The sequence below is a fragment of the Budorcas taxicolor genome, chromosome 13 (genome assembly GCF_023091745.1).
Source record: "Budorcas taxicolor isolate Tak-1 chromosome 13, Takin1.1, whole genome shotgun sequence".
NCBI lineage: Eukaryota > Metazoa > Chordata > Mammalia > Artiodactyla > Bovidae > Budorcas > Budorcas taxicolor.
This window is the reverse complement of record NC_068922.1, coordinates 27662713-27681738: the sequence shown is the minus strand read 5'-3', so window position 1 is coordinate 27681738 and position 19026 is coordinate 27662713. Positions and strand designations below refer to the sequence as shown.

At 40.3% G+C, this 19026-nt stretch overlaps 1 pseudogene; it reads left to right on the top strand.

Moving 5' to 3' along the window:
* The first annotated feature begins 322 nt into the window (after positions 1-322).
* LOC128058233 (phytanoyl-CoA dioxygenase, peroxisomal-like) lies at positions 323-18705 on the top strand (annotated as a pseudogene).
* Positions 18706-19026: the final 321 nt, after the last annotated feature.

Here is a 19026-nt window from a genome sequence, read left to right as displayed (position 1 = left end):
CTTCTATACATCTGTGTCTCTTTTGCTGTCTCACATACGGGTTATTGTAACCATCTTTCTAAATTCCATATATATGCGTTCAGTTCAGTTCAGTCACTCAGTCGTGTCCGACTCTTTGTAACCCCATGAGTAGCAGCATGCCAGGCCTCCCTGTCCATCACCAACTCCTGGAGTTCACTCAGACTCACGTCCATCGAGTTAGTGATGCCATCCAGCCATCTCATCCTCTGTCGTCCCCTTCTCCTCCTGCCCCCAATCCCTCCCAGCATCAGAGTCTTTTCCAATGAGTCAACTCTTCGCATGAGGTGGCCAAAGTACTGGAGTTTCAGCTTTAGCATCATTCCTTCCAAAGAAATCCCAGGGTTGATCTCCTTCAGAATGGACTGGTTGGATCTCCTTGCAGTCCAAGGGACTCGCAAGAGTCTTCTCCAACACCACAGTTCCAAAGCATCAATTCTTCGGTGCTCAGCCTTCTTCACAGTCCACTCTCACATCCATACATGACCACAAGAAAAACCACAGCCTTGACTAAGCGGACCTTAGTCGACAAAGTAATGTCTCTGCTTTTGAATATGCTATCTAGGTTGGTCATAACTTTTCTTCCAAGGAGTAAGTGTCTTTTAATTTTATGGCTGCAGTCACCATCTGCAGTGATTTTGGAGCCCCCCCAGATAAAGTCTGACACTGTTTCCACTGTTTCCCCATCTATTTCCCATGAAATGATGGTACTGGATGCCATGATCTTCGTTTTCTGAATGTTGAGCTTTAAGTCAACTTTTTCACTCTCCGCTTTCACTTTCATGAAGAGGCTTTTTAGTTCCTCTTCACTTTCTGCCATAAGGGTGGTGTCATCTGGGTATCTGAGGTTATTGATATTTCTCCCGGCAATCTTGATTCCAGCTTGTGAACTATGGAATGAAGTTCATGTCACTGTACAGGAGACAGGGATCAAGACCATCCCCATGGAAAAGAAATGCAAAAAAGCAAAATGGCTGTCTGGGGAGGCCTTACAAATAGCTCTGAAAAGAAGAGAGGTGAAAAACAAAAGAGAAAAGGAAAGATATAAGCATCTGAATGCAGAGTTCCAAAGAATAGCAAGAAGAGATAAGAAAGCCTTCTTCAGCAATCAATGCAAAGAAATAGAGGAAAACAACAGAATGGAAAGACTAGAGATCTCTTCAAGAAAATTAGAGATACCAAGGGAACATTTCATGCATAGATGGGCTCGATAAAGGGCAGAAATAGTATGGACCTAACAAAAGCAGAAGATATTAAGAAGGGGTGGCAAGAATAGACAGAAGAACTGTACAAAAAAGATCTGCACAACACGAATAATCACAATGGTGTGATCACTCATCTAGAGCCAGACATCCTGGAATGTGAAGTCAAGTGGGCCTTAGAAAGCATCACTACGAACAAAGCTAGTGGAGGTGATGGAATTCCAGTTGAGCTATTTCAAATCCTGAAAGATGATGCTGTGAAAGTGCTGCACTCAATATGCCAGCAAATTTGGAAAACTCAGCAGTGGCCACAGGACTGGAAAAGGTCAGTTTTCATTCCAATCCCAAAGAAAGGCAATGCCAAAGAATGCTTAAACTACTGCACAATTGCACTCATCTCACACGCTAGTAAAGTAATGCTCAAAATTTTCCAAGCCAGGCTTCAGTAATACATGAACTGTGAACTTCCTGATGTTCAAGCTGGTTTTAGAAAAGGCAGAGGAACCAGAGATCAAATTGCCAACATCCAATGGATCATGGAAAAAGCAAAAGAATTCCAGAAAAACATCTATTTCTGCTTTATTTACTATGCCAAACCCTTTGACTGTGTGGATCACAATAAACTGTGGAAAATTCTGAAAGAGATGGGAATACTAGAGCACCTGACCTGCCTCTTGAGAAATCTGGCTAATGGTTTGTCAGCTTTATTTACCTTCTCAAAGAACCAGCTTTTGGCTTTGTTGATTTTTGTTATGGTCTCTTTTGTTTCTTTTGCATTTATTTCTGCCCTAATTTTTAAGATTTCTTTCCTTCTACTAACCCTGGGATTCTTCATTTCTTCCTTTTCTAGTTGCTTTAGGTGTAGAGTTAGGTTATTTATTTGACTTTTTTCTTGTTTCTTGAGGTATGACTCTATTGCTATGAACATTCCCCTTAGCACTGCTTTTACAGTGTCCCACAGGTTTTGGGTTGTTGTGTTTTCATTTTCATTCATTTCTATGCATATTTTGATTTCTTTTTTGATTTCTTCTGTGATTTGTTGGTTATTCAGCAGCGTGTTGTTCGGCCTCCATATGTTGGAATTTTTAATAGTTTTTCTCCTGTAATTGAGATCTAATCTTACTGCATAGTGGTCAGAAAAGATGCTTGGAATGATTTCAATTTTTTTGAATTTACCAAGGCTAGATTTATGGCCCAGGATGTGATCTATCCTGGAGAAGTTTCCGTGTGCACTTGAGAAAAAGGTGAAATTCATTGTTTTGGGGTGAAATGTCTTATAGATATCAATTAGGTCTAACGGGTCTATTGTATCATTTAGAGTTTGTGTTTCCTTGTTAATTTTCTGTTTAGCTGATCTATTCATAGGTGTGAGTGGGGTATTAAAGTCCCCACTATTATTGTGTTATTGTTAATTTCCCCTTTCATACTTGTTAGCATTTGTCTTACATATTGTGATGCTCCTATGTTGGGTGCATATATATTTATAATTCTTATATCTTGTTCTTGGATTGATCCTTTGATCATTATGTAGTGTCCTTCTTTGTCTCTTTTCACAGCCTTTGTTTTAAAGTCTACTTTATCTGATATGAGTATTGCTACTCCTGCTTTCTTTTGGTCTCTATTTGTGTGGAATATCTTTTTCCAGCCCTTCACTTTCAGTCTGTATGTGTCCCTTGTTTCGAGGTGGGTCTCTTGTAGACAACTCTTGTTTTTGTATCCATTCAGCCAGCCTTTGTCTTTTGGTTGGGGCATTCAACTCATTTACATTTATGGTAATTATTGATAAGTATGATCCTGTTGCCATTTACTTTGTTTTGGGTTCGACTTTATACACACTTTCTGTGTTTCCTGTCTAGAGAAGATCCTTTAGCATTTGTTGGAGAGCTAGTTTGGTAGTGCTGAATTCTCTCAGCTTTTGCTTGTCTGTAAAGCTTTTGATTTCTCCTTCATATTTGAATAAGATCCTTGCTGGGTACAGTAATCTGGGCTGTAGGTTATTTTCTTTCATCACTTTAAGTATGTCCTGCCATTCCCTCCTGGCCTGAAGAATTCCTATTGAAAGATCAGCTGTTATCCTTATGGGAATCCCCTTGTGTGTTATCTGTTGTTTTTCCCTTCCTGCTTTTAATATTTGTTCTTTGTGTTTGATCTTTGTTAATTTGATTAATATGTGTCTTGTGGTATTTCACCTTGGGTTTATCCTGTTTGGGACTCTCTGGGTTTCTTGGACTTGGGTGATTATTTCCTTCCCCATTTTAGGGAAGTTTTCAACTATTCTCTCCTCAAGTATTTTCTCATGCTTTTTCTTTTTGTCTTCTTCTTCTGGGACTCCTATGATTCGAATGCTAGAGTGTTCAACATTGTCCCAGAGGTCTCTGAGATTGTCCTCATTTCTTTTTTCCTCTCTGTTTCATTTATTTCTGCCATTCTATCTTCTACCTCACCTATCCTATCTTCTGCCTCCATTATTCTACTGTTGGTTCCCTCCAGAGTGTTTTTGATCTCATTTATTGCATTGTTCATTATATATTGACTCTTTTTTATTTCTTCTAGGTCCTTGTTAAACCTTTCTTGCATCTTCTCAATCCTTGTCTCCGGGCTATTTATCTGTCACTCCATATTGTTCTGACGATTTTGGATCATTTTCACTATCATTATTCAGAATTCTTTATCAGGTAGATTCCCTATCTCTTCCTCTTTCGTTTGGCTTGGTGGGCATTTATCCTGTTCCTTTACCTGCTGGGTATTTCTCTGCCTTTTCATCTTGTTTATATTGCTGTGTTTTGGGTGGCCTTTCCATATTCTGGCAATTCATGGAGTTCTCTTTATTGTGGAGTTTCCTCACTGTGGGTGGGGTTGGATGGGTGGCTTGTCAAGGTTTCCTGGTTAGGGAAGCTTGTGTTGGTGTTCTGGTGAGTGGAGCTGGATTTCTTCTCTCTGGAGTGCAATGCAGTGTCCAGTAATGAGTTATGAGATGTCAGTGGGTTTGGTGTGACTTTAGGTAGCCTGTATTTTGAAGCTCAGGGCTATGTTCCTGTGTTGCTGGAGAATTTGTGTAGTATGCCTTGCTCTGGAACTTGTTGGTCCTTGGGTGGTGCTTGGTTTCAGTGTAGGTACAGAGGCATTTGATGAGCTCCTATCAATTAATGTTCCCTGGAGTTAGGAGTTCTCTGGTGTTCTCAGGATTTGACTTAAGCCACCTGCCTCTGGTTTTCAGTCTTCTTCTTACAGTAGCCTCAAGACTTCTCCATCTATACAGCACCGATGATAAAACATCTAGGTTAATGATGAAAAATTTCTCCACAGTGAGGGACACCCAGAGAGGTACACAGAGTTACATGGGGAAGAGAAGAGGGAGGAGGGAGATAGAGGTGACCAGGAGGAGAAGAGGGGGAATCAAAAGGGGAGAGAGCAAGCTAGCCAGTAATCACTTCCTTATGTGCACTCCACAGTCTGGACCACTCAGAGATGTTCACGGAGTTATACAGAGAAGAGTAGAAGGAGGAAGGAGACAGAGGTGGCCAGGAGGATAAAGGGGGGAATCAAAAGGATAGAGACAGATCCAGCTAGTAATCAGTTCCCTAAGTGTTTTCCACAGTCTTGAACACCCAAAGAGATTCACAGATTTGGGTAGAGAAGAGAAGGGTGAGGGAGGAGATAGAGGCGACCTGGTGGAGAAAAAGGAGAGTCCAAAGGGGGAGAGAGCAGTCAAGCCAGTAATCTCACTCCCAAGTAAAAATGGGTACTGAATATTGGGTTCTTAAAGGTACAAAATTTATAACAAATACCAAAAAGCAAAGATTAAAAATCTAGAGTAGAGGTTGGATTCTCAAAAATACAATATTAAAGAAAAAAACAAAGTTGGTTTCCTCAGATTGCCCTCGGGGCACTCAGGCCTGGTCCTTACTCTAAGCAATGCAGTCGGCGCCTCCCTTACTAGTAGCAGATGTGGGCATCTGTGCTGCTTCTCCGCTGGGAGTTACCCTTGGGCATGTAATCTGTGGGGTTTAATTATTTATTTATTTTTCCTCCCAGTTATATTGTTCTCTGAGGTTCCAAGGCTTGCCACAGACTCGGCAGTGAGAATGTTTCCTGGTGTTTGGAAACTTCTTTTTTAAGACTCCTTTCCCGGGATGGATCTCCATCCCTACATCTTTTGTCTCTCTTTTTATCTTTTATATTTTTTCCTACCTCCTTTCGAAGACAATGGGCTGCTTTTATGGGTGCCTGATGTCCTCTGCCAGCATTCAGAAGTTGTTTTGTGGAATTTACTCAGCGTTCAAATGTTCTTTTGATGAATTTGTGGGGGAGAAAGTGGTCTCCCCATCCTATTCTTCCACGATATTAGGACTGCCCCCTGTTTTAGATTTTAAACTTAAAAAAAATTCAGGTTATTTCCTTAAAGTCTTAGAAATGCTTGGTGGAAGAGTACAAACATTTCTCAGATTCTTGATACATAATGTTGGGTTATGATTTTTAAACTGGACTTATTTGAGATTTCTTTCCTCCTTTAGGTATACTCGGGAGAATAATGTTCTAAGTCCAGAACAGAGAAAATTCTATCAAGAAAATGGATTTCTTGTCATTAAAAATTTGATGTCTGATGCTGATATTCAACGCTTTAGGTGCTAAGTAACACTTTATTATATAACAGGAATGTGTATTCTGTGTGTGCAATGGGACTATGGGTAGGATTACCTTGTGTGTGTTCAGATATTTTTCAGGGATAAGGTTTGTTAGGAGGTGGCTTGTTAGAACCTGGGTTTGACCCAGAGTGTCTGGCTTTAATCTCAGTTTCTTTAGTTAATGTTGTAGGTATAGGGCAATTTCCTTAACCTTTCCATGCCTGTTTCTATATCTGCAGAATGGGGAAAATAACAGTACTTATGTCCTAGAATGTTTTTTAGGACTGAACAGGTAAAGTAGAGACAGAGTTCTTTGAACAGGGCCTGGTACATATGATACTAGGGAAGTGTTCGCTATTTTGTTTTGATGAAACCAAGTCAAAAATATTTCCCCACTGGTCCACTAAACTAAGGAATATTCGAATTCTGGTAGCAAATTTCAACTCCACAGTTTGGAGGCAGGCACTTCTGAGTTGGCCATTTTCTCCTTCCTGTCATCAGAACTATTCGACCTGGGGCTTGAGGACCACTTAGTGCAAAGAAACCACTCCCAAGTCTTCGAGTCTTCCCACAGAACAAGTGGAAGGCCAGGCAGGTGCTTAGTGCCAATGGTACTGACATCATTTACCAAGGAATTTTCTAGGAATGAGCTTGAAAGAATCTTCAGAAAGAAGGTGAAACCACTGGGATTGTTCATGATGAGAGATGCCACCATTGCAAAATCAGAATATGTGCCAAGTGAGAAAGTGGTTTCCAAGGTCCAGGATTTCCAAGAAGATTTGGAACTCTTCAGATACTGCACCCTCCCTGAGGTTCAAGACCTTCCTGTGTTTTCTTTCTCTTTAAGCTAATAGCCCATATGCATTCCTGCCTCTGAAATCTTCTATTTTTTATTTTTTGTTATCTTTCCCCTTCATACTGGAGCCCTAGAGCAGTGATTCCCAATCTGAGGCAGACATTCAGCACTATCTGGAGACATATTTGGTTGGCAGGCAGGAGGGATGATGACTTCTAATGGGTAGAGGTCCGGATGCTGCTGCCGGTTCCAGGGATGCTACCCTGTACAGAATAGCCCCTTCCCCACTCAAAGCATTATGCAGCCAAAAATGCCAGTAGTGCCAAGACTGAGAAATCCTGCTCATAATTTTACTGTTTTTGAAGAAAAGCAGGAATTCTGTGGTAGAGTAGAAAGCCTTTCTCATACTGCATACAGCCATGTCCACAGGGATCAAAGTGTTGAGATTTACTTACTGTACATCGTATATTTTTCAATTTGTTTTATGAATCTGGTCAGTAGAAGTGTCTGTTTGTTTTTAAACTAGTTTTTTTTTAAACTATTCTTTAAGAATAGTTCATATTTGAAAAAAATATCAAAATACTATGCAAGGATAGGAAATGAAAAGCAGATTCTCTGACCCCCAGCACCACTCACTGTTCAGTTTCATGTATTCATCTAGAATTGTTTCACATACAATCAAGCATATTTATATAACCCCACCTTTTTTTGTAACAGGGAACATCCTGCTTGTCACCTTGTTTTTTCCACTAGTAGTACATACATATGAGATGTCTTTCCCTATTGGTATCTATGGATCTACTTTATATTTCATAATCTATAGCATAGTGTTCCATTCCATATATGTACTATGGTTCATGACTGTAAATAATAAATAACCATTTATTTATATGGTTTTAAAGGACATTTTGCACAAAGTACTTACTAGAACTTATAACCCCAAGTGCTGTTAGCAAGCCTGATTCATGAAGACAGACTGCACAGCTGAGCCACCTGGGAGGTCTGGCCCCTTGTGTTGGGAATGGAAGGGGAAGTGACCCCTCCAAGTCATATATTTTTCCCAACCTCAAGTCCTGTTATGGAAATAGAGGCTATGTGAGTGGACCAGGATAAAAAACATGAAATCACAGACAATGTGTGGTAGATGAAGCTCTACTGGGATGTTCCTACCTCTGTAACTTGTGAACTATGTGTCTGGTGGTTCATCCAATGATTTTTAGGAGGCAGACATTCTTCTAATACCTAGGTATTTATTTTAGTCTGTATTGGAAAGGAACCAGCACAAGATTTCAAGAACATTATTAATCAGGATAAGACTCAGATAAGACTTAGGGAGAATAAAGACTTAATGTATTTGGGCAATTCTGCATAGCAGGACAGAAAAGCTGAGGATGGCTTCTGAATGATGATGGTTTAGCAAATAACAGTCTAGGAAGGTTGGATTAGAAGATTGGGATTGACACATATACAAACTGCTTATAAAATAGACAACTAATAATGACTACTGTATAGCACAGGGACCTCTACTCAATACTTTGAAATGACTTATATGGGAAAAGAATCTTAAAAAATGTGGGTATAACAGGTTCACTTTTCTGTACACCTGAAACTAACACAACATTATAAATCAACTATACCCCAGTCAAAATTTTAAAAAAAGAAAATAGCAGTTTTTTTGGTCATATTTTGATAGATCCACAAAATGACAAAACAAATGCCTTATTAAAAAAACAGGCATTTAGACCTGACTCTTGGGAATTTTGTAACATTTCAAGTGTCTCATACTCAAATTCCCTATATTCTTTATATACAGGAGATTAAACAGTGAGAAAGCTATAAAATGTGCTCCCCCCCCCCCCTTTGGAGTCAGGAGGAATTAGAGTTTGAATATCATCTTTTTCATTTAACTGGCTCTGCCAACTTGGGCATCTTATTCTTGGGGGTTTTCATTTCAAAGGATTTATTAGTGGATCAAGTGGATATTAATTTTCAGGGATTCTTGTGAGGCTTCACCAAGATAATGTAGACAGAAAGCCCCTAGCTCGTGGAGGCATGCAATGTAGAGTCCTTTCTAGGGGATCTGATGCACCCACTGCAGCTTATTTCTCATAGCTGGGCTTCAACCTCAGCAGCCCATGTTATTACATGTTTAACATCTTTCTTCCCACCAGTGTATAAACTCAATGAAGGCAGCAACCTGGTTATTTTGTTCACTGTTGTGTCCCCAACTGCTGTCACTCTGCCTGGTTCAGAGACTCAGGAAGAGTTGTTGAATTAATGACCACGTTGATTGTGAAGCACTCTCTGAGTGCCTGTTCTCCTTCCCTCATAGTGATTCATGACAGCTGCAAACCTGTTGGGACCTTTTCAGGTCCCTCTTACAAGAGTCTCCGTGAAGGAAAAGGAAGCTGCCTTCTCACGGGGCAACTGCCAACAGTTTAGTGCAAAAAGGGTATTACTGCCTTTTGCATGTGGTGTTTCACAGAAATGCAAGTCTCTTGTAGAAGAAGCACTTATGTTTCTAGCTAGTTCCAAAAAACCTGTTTAATTCAGTGTGTTGTAAATTCCCAATGATTTCCAGCTGCTGACCTTTCCATGGTTTATTTGCAAGGTTGTGAAATACTGAATGATTTAAATGACTGCCAAATGGATTCTAGTATAGATAGATGTACTTTGTGCTGCATGATTATGCATCTGACTTCCCATGAACTTTTTTCCTCCTTTTCCCTTAGATTCTGAAATATATGGAGTGCTTCACTGGACCCAATATTATGGCCATGCATACAATGCTGATAAATAAACCTCCAGATTCTGGTAAGAGTTCTTAATTGTAAAAGGAAAGCAAAAACAAAACAATATAAGCAAACAAAAAAAAAAGAAAATGTTTAATTAAAGTATCTAAGGTTGATGTCCTAACAAATAGCAAAGGCACAACTGCTAAACTTTGCATCAGTTCAGTTCAGTTCAGTCGCTCAGTCGTGTCTGACTCTTTGTGACCCCATGAATCGCAGCACGCCAGGCCTCCCTGTTCATCACCAACTCCCAGAGTTCACTCAGACTCGTGTCCATCGAGTCCGTGATGCCATCCAGCCATCTCATCCTCTGTCGTCCCCTTCTCCTCCTGCCCCCAATCCCTCCCAGCATCAGAGTCTTTCCCAATGAGTCAACTCTTCTCATGAGGTGGCCAAAGTACTGGAGTTTCAGCTTTAGCATCATTCCTTCCAAAGAAATCCCAGGGTTGATCTCCTTCAGAATGGACTGGTTGGATCTCCTTGCAGTCCAAGGGACTCTCAAGAGTCTTCTCCAACACCACAGTTCAAAAGCATCAGTTCTTCGGTGCTCAGCCTTCTTCACAGTCCAACTCTCACATCCATACATGACCGCAGGAAAAACCATAGCCTTGACTAGACGGACCTTAGTCGGCAAAGTAATGTCTCTGCTTTTGAATATGCCATCTAGGTTGGTCATAACTTTTCTTCCAAGGAGTAAGCGTCTTTTAATTTTATGGCTGCAGTCACCATCTGCAAGTCTGACACTGTTTCCACTGTTTCCCCATCTATTTCCCATGAAGTGATGGGACCGAAATGAATGTATATACTTTAAGTCATAATAATGTTTACATCATAACAACACTGAAGTATAATAGTGATGTCGATGTTGACTGTAAGGTTATTGCTGGGACTATAGACAAGTGGCTTCTAGAAAATACAGTTTAATAAAACACGACTGTCACTCTACCCCTTAGGCTCTTGATATTCAACATCGCTAAGCTTTGTTACCCACTCTTACCCATGCATGAGTGTGGACTTTGCCTTCTTGATCTGAAGAAAGTATTATTACTAACAAATTTAAAACTGAACTTATATATCACATACCATAGCTATTCTTAAAATTCCTTGTGCTTGATAAAATTTAGCTTCTAAGCCCTCCCTCCTAGAGAGACTGATTCAGAAAATAGAACCTAGGAATCTGCTTTTTATTAACCATACTCAGAGATGCTAATGCAGATGGCTCTTGGGCCACACTGAGAAATTCAGCTGTATCAGTGGTAGGAAATCAGCCATTAGAGATCTTTGATACAGTTCTAATATGTCTCTGTCCTCTCCAAGAGAGGCTTATGTGCTAAGCCTGTAGCCTAACAACACCAGGCCTTTCCCTCCCTGGGTGTCCTGTGTGAAGAGATCGCCTGGCCGGGGGGAACCACGTTCAGAAGACAATTCTAGGGGAGAATGTGAATGTGGGTGTAGCATCTCTGGTTCTCCACGGTGATTGTACAGCAAATGGTTCTAGTTTGGTGGGGGAAACCTCTTGAGAGTCTTTCTACTTAGTTAATTAATGAATCATCTTTTTACATCAGTCACTTAGAAGGCTGTCATAGGATCTCAGATTTGACCACTCTCTTTAATTAGTTAACCTGTTTTGGGTATACTAAGCTCTATGCCCAAACCAGAGTTAGGAAGGTATAAGGCACAACAGAGATGATGACATATGTACAGATTACTAGAAAACAGTATAAGTAGTCTTCAGCCACCAGAAATTCAGAAAGAATTAGAGGATCGAGTAATTGTGCTGATACAGTCTTCTAATTTGGTGCTTATCTCTAGACGCTGGTTTTTTTCAGCATTGTCTCATCTATTTGGTTTTTGCAAAGATAGGTCATTGTTCAGGTTTTTTAGGCAGAGAAGAATTCTGAGACTTTAGTTTATTTAACAACAAATTCTGTTTCAGGCAAGAAGACATCCCATCATCCCTTGCACCAGGATCTGCACTATTTCCCCTTCAGGCCCAGCAATAGCATCGTTTGTGCCTGGACAGCCATGGAGCACATTGACTGGAACAATGGCTGTCTGGCTGTGCTGCCAGGGACACACAGAGGCCCCTTGAAACTCCATGATTATCTCCAGTGGGAGGTAAGTCTGCTAGATGGCTGAGTTTTGATCAGATTTGATTGTTTTGATTTCAAAGCAGTACTCATATTCTTGCGTGGAGAATCCCATGGACAGAGGAGCTTAGCAGGCTACAGTGTATAGGGTTGCAAAGAGTCAGATGACTGAAGTGACTCAGCACACACACATAAGGAGCTTTACCAGTAAGATGACATTTCCTTTCTTAGAGAAACATTGTTCTGGGATGTAAAACAAGGACTAGGGAAAATTCCATGATGTCAGATAAAATGATCACCTCCATTCTTTCAACAAGTGCTTGAAGGCCAACTAAAGTGTGGACTTTGGTGATGCTATAAAAGATCTGAGATTATAAAGCCTAACTGCAGAGGTAAGACACAAACACAGTAACACCAGATGTGTGTGCCAAGTGAGTCTTACACACTGACCGGTTTGCTCTCTCAGTGAAGAAGAGGGATCATCTGCTTCCACCTGGAGAGACCAGCAGAGAGAGGCTCTAGGGAGGACTGAGCAGCGTTCCACTATGTGGCTGTTCCATGGTTTATCAATTTAGCTGGTCAATCCTTTGGGGCCCATGATTGAGGCGATCAAGTCATTTTTTCAAGGACAATAACCTTGTGGTCTGGCACAGTATATGTATTTCAGGTGTAGGAGTCCAGAGGCAGAGAAACAAGGGAGTAGACTCTTAATTAGTGTTTTAGATGTAAGGCAATAAGGTCTCAAAATCCCATAATGATGGTCAGGATGGAAGAGCACCTTTTGTTAAGGCAGACAGAATGCACATGGTTCTGCAGGATGTTAAGAATATTGGAACTTCCCTGGTAGTTTAGTGCTTAGGAATCCAAGCTTTCACTGTGAAATGTGTGAGTTCAGTCTCTGGTTAGGGACTAAGACCTGACAAGCGACTCAGGAAAAAAAAAAAAAAAAAAAAAAAAAAAAATATATATATATATATATATATATATATATATTCCAGGACTTCCGTGCTAATTAGTTAGAATTTCTGCACTGAGGCTTAGTGCTAAGTGCTGCAATGGGAGATTGGATGGAGTTACCTTGCTCAAATATCTACTCTGGGAAAGAGGCAAAGACTCACCACAGTACAGTCGGGAAGTAGTCATTCCCCCAAAGGAATCTGGGTTTGGGATAGTCTTAGGAAAGGAAATGGGAGACTGCCCAAGACCCATAAGGGCTTGCAAGCTTCTCATTTTAGGTTTTTTCATAAAAGATATAATCATTAGCTAATACAATAATTAACTTTGAAAATAGTTTGAAAACAAAGTTGTGGGGTTTTTTTTCTTTGTGTGCAGTGACTTTCAAAAACAGGGGTTGAAATAATTTTTAAATGTAACATTTTAATTTACCTTCTTTCTTTACTCTAAATACATTTAGAGCTCAGAAATACTGAGTATTTTCCCTCTCCTATTTGGGAAGACAAGCCTCTCTCTGAGTTAGCTTCTCAAGAGATACTTCTGAGTAAGAGGAGTGAATAATGCAAGTTCCAGGTGAGGAGAACGGCATGCTGGGAAAGAATGAGCATGGGTTTACCAGGAAAGATGATCTCCTGCATTCCCACAAAATGCAAAGCTGATCTGGGTCTTCAGTTATCATTCAGTAATGAACAGTAGGTGGCAATTCCAAATTTTTCATCCAGTCTAAAATATCTCTGATTTTGACAACTCATGGCTTTCTAAAACCAGTCAACTGAGAAGTTTGGTATAAATAATTTTTTAAAAATCTAATTTGTCTGTTTCTCTTGGAAGAACTTAGAGAAGCTTTGTTTTCCCTGATGAATCATTGATAAGAGTGCTAATTCTTGGCTTCTTCACTTTTGGACTTGGCTTCTCTTGTGATTTTAGGGAGGAGAGAACATCATGTTCCACAGGATCCAGGACTATGACAAAAACAATGCCCGGGTGCACTAGGTGATGGAGAAGGGAGACACCATCTTCTTTCATCCTTTGCTCATCCATGGATCTGGTCAGAAGAAAAGTCAAGGATTCCGGAAGGTACACATTCACATCACAGCACTGTTTGAAGATGAATGCATGAGGAAGAAATGCATACTGATACATGAAAAGTTAAAGGATTTGTAACTTATCACTCAGTTGCCCTTTAGTCTGGTGTATTTACCAGGAAATATATTTGTCTCCCTTGTGCTTTGTTGCTTACAGCAGTAAGAAGCCAGATGACCTTAGGATGCCATCACTATTGAACATTCATGGAATTGCTCCAGACAGAGAGCTTAGTTACTTGGCAACTGATAGCATGTTTTCAGAGGAAAAGACAAAGGCAGACATACATACCAAATAATAACATTTGGAAGGTATACAGCTCATATAAGAGGAACATCTGTAATATTATTGCTATTGGTAAAATATTATTGATTGGAAAGGAAGGTGTGAATTGGCCACCCAGAAATCAGGTATGGCCGTATTTTTCACTCCTTAGCCTCAGAGTGTTTTCAGGTTTATGAGATCAGTGCTTACATTAAAAACTGACAGAATTTCTCATAAGTTCCCAGATTTCTTGCTTCTCTAAAATTCAGCAGATCTGATGATACGCTGGGCTCACATTTCCCTAGGATGACACGGCTGTTGATACTAAATATTGGTGTCTTCTTTGGAGCTGAGTCAAGGCTTCCAGTTTATCACAACAGCCCTCTTGTCTCCCTGTGGCTGAGGGTTAGTCAGCCCTGACTAATCCTTAGTCAGATTTCATCCTCCATTCATTCAGACATCCACCAGGCTCAACAGGACTGAGACGAGCATGAGGCAAGAAGGCAGTTCTCTTGGAGGCTAAAAGAAACTCAGTGATCCAATTAAATAATATTTTAATGTCTTATTTAAATAAAGAAACATTAATGCCAAAAAGTCCATGGTGAGGCACTTATCTGGTGATCCAGTGGTTACAAATTCACTTTGCAATTTGGGGGAAGTTGGTTGGTTCAGTCCCTAGTTGGGGAACTAAGATCCGACATGCCTAAGAACAACTAAGCTCTTGTGCTACAACTAGAGAGGCTGTGCACTGCAATGAAGATTCCACATGCTGCAACCAAGACTCAACGCAGAAAACAAAAAATTCCACACTGAGCACAATCTCAAATGAAACAAGATCAGACCCTCCACTACCATGACACTCAGAACAGTGCAAATGCGGGGGGGGGGGGGGGGGGCGGTACAGGCACTATGCTAGAAATTGTGTGTTTTAATATATTAACTTTGTAATTTTTCAATATTTTTAACTGCTTTGTTTTGGAAAATGCTAACTATTAAAAAAATACATAAAAGCATACAGGTAGGAGTGTACATTTCTTCTCTTTTGCCTCAGGCTACAAAATGGCTTAGTATAGCACTACGGTTTCCACAGGAAATAAAGTTCATGACTCAACTGCCTAGAAATTTGTAGGAAGTAGGAAGATCTTCTGATGGGTGCAGTCACCCTAAGACAACTAACTTGTGACAAGGAAGGTGAGTTTTAACTATCACCTTGCAAGCTAGATCTGTTGATAAGTCCTTCGAGACTGGGGAGAACCAAATAACTTCCATCTTACCTTCAAAAGGAAACAAGAGTATTTTATGTGAATGCTATCAGACTGGAACTGTGCTTTGGACTGGAGAGGGGTGTCTGCGTATTATTTTCCCTTGCAAGGTCTTTTCAGTTTTTCTTGCTCCATCATCTGTGGCCACCGAAATACCAACTCATTACAAACTCCACTAACTTCTGTAACTGAGTTGATGAGAAACCCTGCAATACATTCCTTAGTAGCACTTGGCAATATTCACTTACTAGAAAAATCAAATGCTAAAAAGTTAGACTTCTTCCTTATATAATTCTGTTCCCTGCCCCGTATATATCTTTGGATAATAAATTACACAGTTAAAAATGTCTTACAAGTTCTCAATTAGCCTTTAGCTGGAAGAAAAAAGCAGCTGAGTTGTCGAGAGACTGATTTAAGACACATGGGAATAGCATTCAATCTAGAAATCGAATGCTCACTGACAGAACTTTCTGAAAGATGCCTCATTGCTTGACTGATGGTGTTAACGAGGTGTTTTTTTTTCTTTCTAACATGAGTCATTCACTTTCCAGACAATTTCATGCCATTTTGCTGATGCCAACTGTCACTACACTGATCTGAAGGGCACTAATCAGGAAAATGTTGGAAAGGAAATGGAAGAGGTATTCTGTAAAATCTATGGGCTGAAAAACGCCAGCCTGAAGGTATGTCTGTATGAAATGACAAGGTAAAGATCTCATTTTTTTTTTTTTCTTCAGATGTTTAATACTTCTCCTACCTGATTCAGTCTGAAAATATAAAGTGCTTGGGTTTACAGCTTGTTTCAGAAACATCGCTGAGATGTCCTGGAATGACAGTGGGGCTTGTTTGTACTATTTGTTTCCCTAGTGTGGGGGACATGGATTCTGTAAGTCTAAGGGCTATCCTGTTGTATGCAGGCCATCATTTTCCAAAACAGACAGGTATGAGAGGAAATAGCACAATCTCAGGTGAGGAAATGGAGGACAAAGTGACCTTCTGAATGCACAGATGTTAAAGGTTTGGGCTGACAATCATTAAGTCTCCTTTATTTGTGAAGAAGAGAGTATGTATGTATATGGAATTCCAGTAAGACTCTCAGAAAGCAATTCTCAAGCAAGTGTTTGTTTGGGTCAGTTTGCATTGGGAGTTTAATGAAAGCCTGCATGTAGCAGAGATGGGAGATCACTGATGGTTCTCATAGCGGTGTAAGAAAGTATTTCATATGCCTGCCTAATTAATACACCTCACTGTAGATTATTTATTTTTAACTAGTGAACATTCCATGCTGTTGCTGATCAATAACAAGTTAGCAGTCAAGGCAAATAAACAAACTTATTTGCATTGTAGATGATTATATTTTAGGTCCTGAACCAAGAAGCTGACCCTATTTGGTAAATGTGCCTGCAGTTTGGTTCAGTTCAGTTCAGTCACTCAGTTGTATCCGACTCTTTGCGACCCCATGAACCGCAGCATGCCAGGCCTCCCTGTCCATCACCAACTCCCGGAATTCACCCAAACTCATGTCCATCGAGTCGGTGATGCCATCCAGCCATCTCATCCTCTGTCGTCCCCTTCTCCTCCTGCCCCCAATCCCTCCCAGCATCAGAGTCTTTTGCAATGAGTTAACTCTTCGTATGAGGTGGCCAAAGTACTGGAGTTTCAGCTTCAGCATCAGTCCTTCCAATGAACACCCAGGACTGATCTCCTTTAGGATGGACTGGTTGGATCTCCTTGCAGTCCAAGGGACTCTCAAGAGTCTTCTCCAACACCACAGTTCAAATGCATTAATTCTTCGGCACTCAGCTTCCTTCACAGTCCAACTCTCATATCCATATTTGACCACTGGAAAAACCATAGTCTTGACTAGATGGACCTTTGTTGGCAAAGTAATGTCTCTGCTTTTGAATATGCTATCTAGGTTGGTGATAATTTTTCTTCCAAGGAGTAAGCATCTTTTAATTTCATGACTGCAATCACCATTTGCAGTGATTTTGGAGCCCCCCAAAAATAAAGTCTGACACTGTCTCCCCATCTATTTCCCATGAAGTGATGGGACCAGTGATGCCATGATCTTAGTTTTCTGAATGTTGAGTTTAAGCCAACTTTTTCACTCTCCTCTTTCACTTTCATCAAGAGGCTTTTGAGTTCCTCTTCACTTTCTGCCATAAGGGTAGTGTCATCTGCATATCTGAGGTTATCAATAGTTCTCCCGGCAATCTTGATTCCAGCTGTGCTTCTTCCAGCCCAGCGTTTCTCATGATGTACCCTGCATATAAGTTAAATAAGCAGGGTGACAATATACAGCCTTGACATACTCCTTTTCCTGTTTGGAACCAGTCTGTTGTTCTATGTCCAGTTCTAACTGTTGCTTCCTGACCTGCATATAGGTTTCTCAAGAGGCAGGTCAGGTGGTCTGGTATTCCCATCTCTCTCAGAATTTTCCACATAATCATAAATGCATCATCTATTTTAGGGTGACATGACCCCCAAGTAGACTGAGTATAATAACAACTCAGGGCCTCTCAGTACTTTGAAGAGCCTCGCACACCAATGGCAAGGTGTTATCTTCTGAAACAATTTTCCAGCTCAAGAGTCTCCATCTTAACCCCTTTACTTTCTAGAATCTCTGAATGTATCCCTGTATCTGAAGATTCTCTGGCCTGACATTTGCACCTTCTGGAAGGTCTTGCCTTCTTCCATTGTCCAGCACTTAAATGTTCTACAAAGGCAATGTATTTTGCCAGTTGGGGCTTTCATCCAGCATACAGAATTTTAAGGCAGGAAAAAAAAATGTATATATTCTGTTTGAGGTCTGTCAGAGTTGTACTAAATCAGTAAGTTCCTGTATTTCTTTTCCTGACTCACTCAGCTATAGTTTATATTGACTTTATTTAGAAGAACAATACTACCTTCTGCTATAGAGTTCTTTGCAAGCACAAAGCACATTCCTATCCCTTTTCTTCACCAAAACTCAATGGAGCAGTCGAGATAGTTCCATGCTCTTAATGAGAAAAGGGAAAGTTCAAGAGATAGGCTTCAGTTATATATGTGACAGGGATTTCAGAGGTCCAATTCTAAACATGTTCTTCCCATCCTACCTAGCTGTTTGCTAAAAAATAAGCAAAAAAGTCTGAATTGTCTTATTAGGAACAAAGAAGAAAAAACCAATCCAATAGCCTAGGACATCATTTTCAGGAGCAGATCACCCAGAATGGGGCAGGCAAATATCATCAACAACAGCAGAAGCTTGGGTACTAAACTGTATCGTGACCAAACATAACAGCCATTTCCAACACCTGTAATCAACACAAGCACCAAGGAAAGAAAAACTGACAGAGTGGGCACTCATTGTCCCACTGTCCTGCTTATGAAACATAATTTTAGATGCTGGCAAGTAAATTAATTGGAGTCTCAGAATGTGATTTTTATTTACTAATTTATGACTACTGTGGAGGGCTGTTTTTTCCCCCTATTTAACCATTTGTAGATGCCAGAAATCTTTGTCTTACAGTGAATAGGTAAATCCAAGTTCCCAGAAACTCATTGTGTTTGGTATTATTTGCAGGATATTTGGACATTTCGAGGGTGCGTTGTGAAAGGAGAAAGAATCAACCTTTGAAATAGCCCTCCGCTCAAACTCTTGTCAAGAAAACCAAGGTGGAACAAGATGTCAGAGGAAAATCTTTTCTCAGTGAGGTGATCTAATCGTTTCTATCCATGTTAACAAAATCCAAGTGCAAGATGCAGTATTTAACTGCATATGGGTAATTCTGCAGTACGGCGGGATGCCTTCAATGGATATAAAGTGGAAGAAGTGAAATATTACTGTTTTAAGGAAAACTTGGGGTTGCAACTAATAAAGGTGATGCATAAAGAAGTGGGTTAGTTCAGTTTCTTTCAATCAGTTAGCTTTTTATCTAAGCAGGGATTAATGCTCTCA